The following is a 6000-nucleotide window of genomic DNA, read 5'->3' on the forward strand; positions in this document are numbered from 1 at the left end:
GATAGTGGTTAAGAATGTATGGGATGTGAAGTAACACACCTAGAATTCAAAACCTGGCCTGTGTGTGACCTAGGACAAGTTCCCATCTTGTGCCTCAATTTCCTTGCCTGAAAAAAGGAGATAATAATTGTACCTACTTCATTGCATTTTTATGATGATTAAATAAGTTAATATAAAAAACTTTGACTTGTGCCTGGTTCTGGATATGTTAATTATCACTGATTGTACAGGTCTTGGGATTGAGACAAATATTCACTCACAGTTCACTCACTGTAGCCAAAGAGACAGAGTAATTTAAGAGCACTGAAGCTCACACTTGAAGGATATGCTGAATGTGGAGGCTGTGGAGTTTTCTAGATGGGGGACACTTTTCCAGAAGAAAGGTTGAGAAGTGCTAGACAGAAAAATCATCAGAGGTCTGCTATACAACTATGAAAATGTATCATCTCCTGTACCAATAGAGGGCCATTCAACAATCCTTTGATGTGCCCTGGATCAGCTCCATCTTGTCTTCCTTCAGTGATAATTCTGAATCTTCCTCTAATGCTAGACCCCACTCCTCATGTACTTGATCTATATTCTCTAATGACACTCCTTCTGGTGCAAAAGGAAATTTATGATTGTCAAGTCTTCACCTTTTCTTGCTTGGATGTTGCTAGAGCCCCCTAGTTGACTCCCTTTCCCAATCTTGCCCTTCATCCATCTACACTATATTTGGATCCACACTGGAACTTGAATATATCTTCCATATAAATCTGGCCATGCAGTCCGTATACTTCAAACTCTTCAATGGGGCCACGTCTGCCCTGGCCCCCAAGATCGGCCCCCTGGGTCTGTCTCCAAAAAAAGTTTGTGATGACATTACCAATGCATCTGGTAATTGGAAGGGTCTGAGGATTAGTGAAACTGACCATTCAGAACTGACAGAATGAAGTCCAAGATAGTACTGAGCCTGACCTAAAAACCTTCTTTTCCTTTTCTGTTTTGTATTTGAATACTCTCATGTGTGATTTTTTTTTTTTTTTTTTTTTTTCCGGTACGTGGACCTCTCACTGTTGTGGCCTCTCCCGTTGCGGAGCATAGGCTCTGGACGCGCAGGCTCAGTGGCCATGGCTCAGGGCCTAGCCGCTCCGCGGCATGTGGAATCTTCCCGGACCGGGGCACGAACCTGTGTCCCCTGCATCGGCAGGTGTACTCTCAACCACTGCGCCACCAGGGAAGCCCCTCATGTGTGATTTTTATTTTAGAAAGTCTAAAGTGCTGAATTTGTAAATTAAATCATGCTATTCCTGTGGTAAAAATACTTCTATTGCTTCTTATTAGACTTTTAACAGCACTCTGTTCTCTTTCTTGATAGTGTTTTTCATAACTTTTAATTTTCCTTTGGATTGTTAACTTTTTTCTTGTGTGACTGTATCTACTGGTAATAAGTTCTTTTAGCACATTTATATTTTAATCCTTATTGTATTCTCTGTCCAGTATAGTGATTACATATAGAAGGTATACAGTATTCATTGAATGATAATTGGCCTACTACAAGTAATATGTATATACCGTGTTATTTCACATATCTGGCTTTTGCTTATGAGTATCTCTTCCAGAATTTATTTGCTTAGCTAACTCTTTCTCCCCTTTCAGGATAACTCTCCAAGAAAGATTCTCCAAACCCACAAAAGAGCAAACTATCTCATGTCTATGCTATCACATTATCCTGTGTATATCTCTATTTTATTATTTATTATGCTATATCTATCTGTCTTCATTAATGACGGGGAATGGGTCTCAATCATTTCTTAATCATCTCTTAACATGATGCTTAACATAAAACAATCCTCAAATTGAACTTTGCTTTGTTCAAGATACAGATTAATCTCCACCTGAATGACAAAACAAATTTTGAATGAATGAAATATTAAGGAATAAATGAATTAAATATTGCATTATACCTTTTCTTTAATAATTTCCTAATAATTTGAGCCTAAATGCTTTTTTTTATCATTTATTTTGTATACTATTTAGCTACTAATTCAATGTCTTGTGAAATCTATTAAAATTATTGCCTTGAACTACTATTTTTACCTTGGGAAGTTTAAATTTTGATGGGTTTTATCTCATTTTTTCATCTCATCAGCTAGAGAATGGGGGTTGCCCTATATAATCCCAGAAAATGGCACACATGCATGTAACAAGCATATGTTCATTAGATTCAAGTTGGATAGATTTGAAGTCTGTGTAAATTCAGAGACATTTAGAATATCTTGTCTACTATTATAGTTAACTTTTTCTGCATAACAATACAACCCAGAACTTCATGGTTTAAAAAAAAGAAAAACTCACTAGTTCATTTATTTTGTGCTTTTATGGGAAGGCTGGGATGGTACTTCTGGTCTGGGTCAGCTCAGCTGGGTTGTATGTTTTACAGCGGCTTTTTTATGTGTCTGATGATTAACAGATTAGTTCAGCTGGGGTTTCACCAGGCAGTTGTGTTAGCTGTGAATATTCTTGTACATGTTAACTGGTGGACGTATGCAAAACATTCTCTAGGTATTATGGACTGAATTGTGTCCCCCAAATTCAAATTCACATGTCAAAGTCTAAACACAATGTGACAATATTTGGAGATAGAGAATTTAGTAGATAATTAAGATTAAATGAAGTCATTAAGGTGTGGTCTTAATCTGATAGGATTGGTCAATTTATAAGAAGAGGAAGAGAAAGGAAGGCCATGTAAGAACACAGGAAGGAGACAGCTGTCTGCAAGCTAGGAAGGGTGCTCTTGCTAGAGACCAATCATCTTGATCTTGCACTTCCCAGCCTTCAGAACTGTGAGAAACAAATTTTCTGTTGTTTGAGGCACCCAGTCTATGATATTTTTTATGGCAGCCTGAGCAGACTTAGACACTAGGGTATATACCTAGGAGCAGACTTGCATAATTGTAGGGTGTACACATCTTCAAATTGATTAGATAAGGTCAATGGTTTTCCAAATTATTATATCAATTTACATTTCAAAAATTTTTCTATATCTGTCATAATACCTGATAATCTGAAACTTTTGAAATTTGGCGTCCAGGTGGGTATGAAATGGAAACCAATTGCAGTTTTAATTTACATTTCCTTATTACAAAGTTTGAGAATTTTCTCATATGCTTTTTGGCCTTTTGGATTTCCTTCTGTCAAATGTCTACACTTTTTCCCATTAAGAATTGCACCATTTATGTTTTTCTTTTTGATGCATAGAATTTATTTATGTATTCTGAATACTAATTCTTTGGCAGTTATATTTGTTGAAAATTTATTTCCCCCACTCTGTGGCTTGTATTTTCTTTGGGATAGTTTTTGATGAGCAGACATTCTTAATTTGAATGTAGTCTAATTCTTATTCTTTTCTTTATAGACTTCTCTTTTTGTGTCTTGCATAAGAAATTTTCCCTACCCTAAGAGCACAAAATTATTCTTTAGTTTTTTTAAAAATTTTGATTTTTCCTTTATACATTTAAGTCTTTAATACAGTGGAAACTGATGGCTTTCACAGCAGAGATAGGTGGGTGGGGAGAGGTGGGCAAAGGGAGTGCTACTGGCATCTAGTGGGGTAGAGGTCAGGAATGCTGATAAATATCGTACAATGCACAACAAAGAATTATCCAGACAAAAATGTCAATAATGCCAAGACTGAGGAATTCTTAGAGTAGTGGTTTACATAATACAACTTTAACCAGTATTCTTAAATACTTTATGTGTGCTTTAAAAGAAAGTATATAATTTTGGGTTCTGTGTTCTATGTGCTTCTTTAAGTTAACCTTGTTAATTTTGTGGTTCAAGCTTTCATAATTTTACTGATTTTTTGACTATATGATTTATCATTATTAAGAAAATTGTTACAATCTCTCACTATGTAAATTAGTCTAGTTCTTATAGTTCTGTGATGTCTTGCTTTAAATAATTTGAGGTCTGTTGTTAGGTGAAACAAGATTAGAACTCATCTGTCTTTCTGGTGATTTGAAATGTTATTTTTAAGTGACTAGCACGTTCTCTGCTACTACATTTTTCCTTAAGTCTATTTTGTCTAATATATTTTTATAAACACATCTGGCTTTTAAAATTTGCTTAGTAGTCATCAGTTATAATCCTTACAATCCATTTATTTTATCTTTTCAGTGTTGTTATATTTTACGGTGTCTCTGTAAACACTATGGAGCCCCCTTCCTCCCTCTCTTCCTTCCTTCCTTCTTTCCTTCCTTTCTTTCTCTCCCTCTCCCTCTCTCTTTCTTTCTGTTACCAATTGATATGTTTTTTAAATTGTGATAAAATACATATACCATAAAATTTAGCATTTGTACCATTTTTAAGTGCCCAGTACAGTCATGTTAACTATATGTACATTGTTATGTATCAGATCTCTAGAACCTCTTCATCTTGCAAAACTGAAACTCTGTGCCCATAAACAACAACCCCCATTTCCCCCTCCCTGCCAGCATCTGGTAACCACATTGTACTTTCTGTTTCTATGAGTTTGACTGCTTTAGATACCTCACCTGAGTGGAAGCATTTGGTGTTTGTATTTTTGCGACTGGCTTATTCCACTTAGCATAATGCCCTCAAGGTTTATCTATGTTGTAGCATATGACAGGATTTATTTCTTTTTTAAGGCTGAATAATATTCCATTGTATGTATGCTCTACATTTTCTTTTTTCTGAGAGAATATATTTATTTTAAATAATTTTTTTTCCCAAAGTCTTTGGTATGCACTTTGATACAAATAGCACTTACATATGGAGGGAGATGTTAAATAGTTTCAAACAGATGGAAATGAAACGTACTTGGAAAACATAAATTCAAATTCTGTAATAAATAAAGGAACACCACTCCCTATATGTGATAACCAAGTCATACTTAATAATATTCACTTGTCTTGACCAATGAATTTTTCTAATACTTTACAAAACAAAAAATAAAAGTTTCTTTAAAAATAATCAAGTTCCTCTTAAGAAGTGAGAATTATCTACAATTGTACTAGACTTAGGCAAAAAAATGTTAACACAGCAAACCAGAAACACCATATATGAGATTCTAATGCAAATGTTTGTTCTTTCCCTTTTAAAGGAAAACGATTGAAAATCTTCCCCCAGGTAGGGGGACGTCAGCAGTACTTTTGAGTGCCTGAGTGACTGATTTCTGCTTTGCATAGCCCTAGGCCTGTGGATCATTTTCTCCTGGTCCTCTGCTAGGCTGGGCTGAGCAGTTGGCTCCTTATATTTAGTCCCCAAAACCCAGTTTGATTACTTTCTTGTTTGACTTTTACTTTCTCTGCAATTTGATCAACTAGAGAAACAAAATGTTGCCTTCACTCAATGCGTGGTAGGTAATGCTGCCTACTCTACCTATGAACTTAGTATGGCTTCTCTGGGTGCTTGTTTTGTTTTTACTTGAGAATGCTGTAAAACTCTTTACTTGAGGTCTCCACTGGGAACAGATTTCTCTCATTAGACAGAATCATACTCAACATGATAGCATTGAAAGAGTTGCTCAATTCCCATCTCCAGACTCTCATCTCCCCTCCATCTTCAGAGCAGTTCAGCTTCTGTTCCTGTTGAGCCCCATGTCACGTGGTTTGAATAGTCAGAATTGGACTGTGCCTGAGTTTTTTTTTTTTTACCACATTTTCTTTATCCATTTATCCATTGAATGGACATTTGTGTTGCTTTCACCTCTTAGCTATAGTTAACAGTGCTGTAGTGAACATGGATGTGCAACTATCTCTTCGAGATCCTGTTTTCAATCTTTTTGGATATATGCCAACGACTGAGATTCCTAGATTACATGGTATATCTATTTTTAATTTTTTGAGGAATCTTCACACTGTTTCCCATAGTGGCTGTATCATTTTACATTCCCACCAGTAGTGCATAAGAGTTCTGGTTTTCTAATTTCTACCAGCACTTATTTCCCCCTTTTTAAAAATAGTAGCTATCCTATAGGGTGTGAGGTGATTTCTCATT

The sequence above is a fragment of the Leucopleurus acutus genome (genome assembly GCF_964270905.1).
Source record: "Leucopleurus acutus genome assembly, chromosome: 18".
Lineage (NCBI taxonomy): Eukaryota > Metazoa > Chordata > Mammalia > Artiodactyla > Delphinidae > Leucopleurus > Leucopleurus acutus.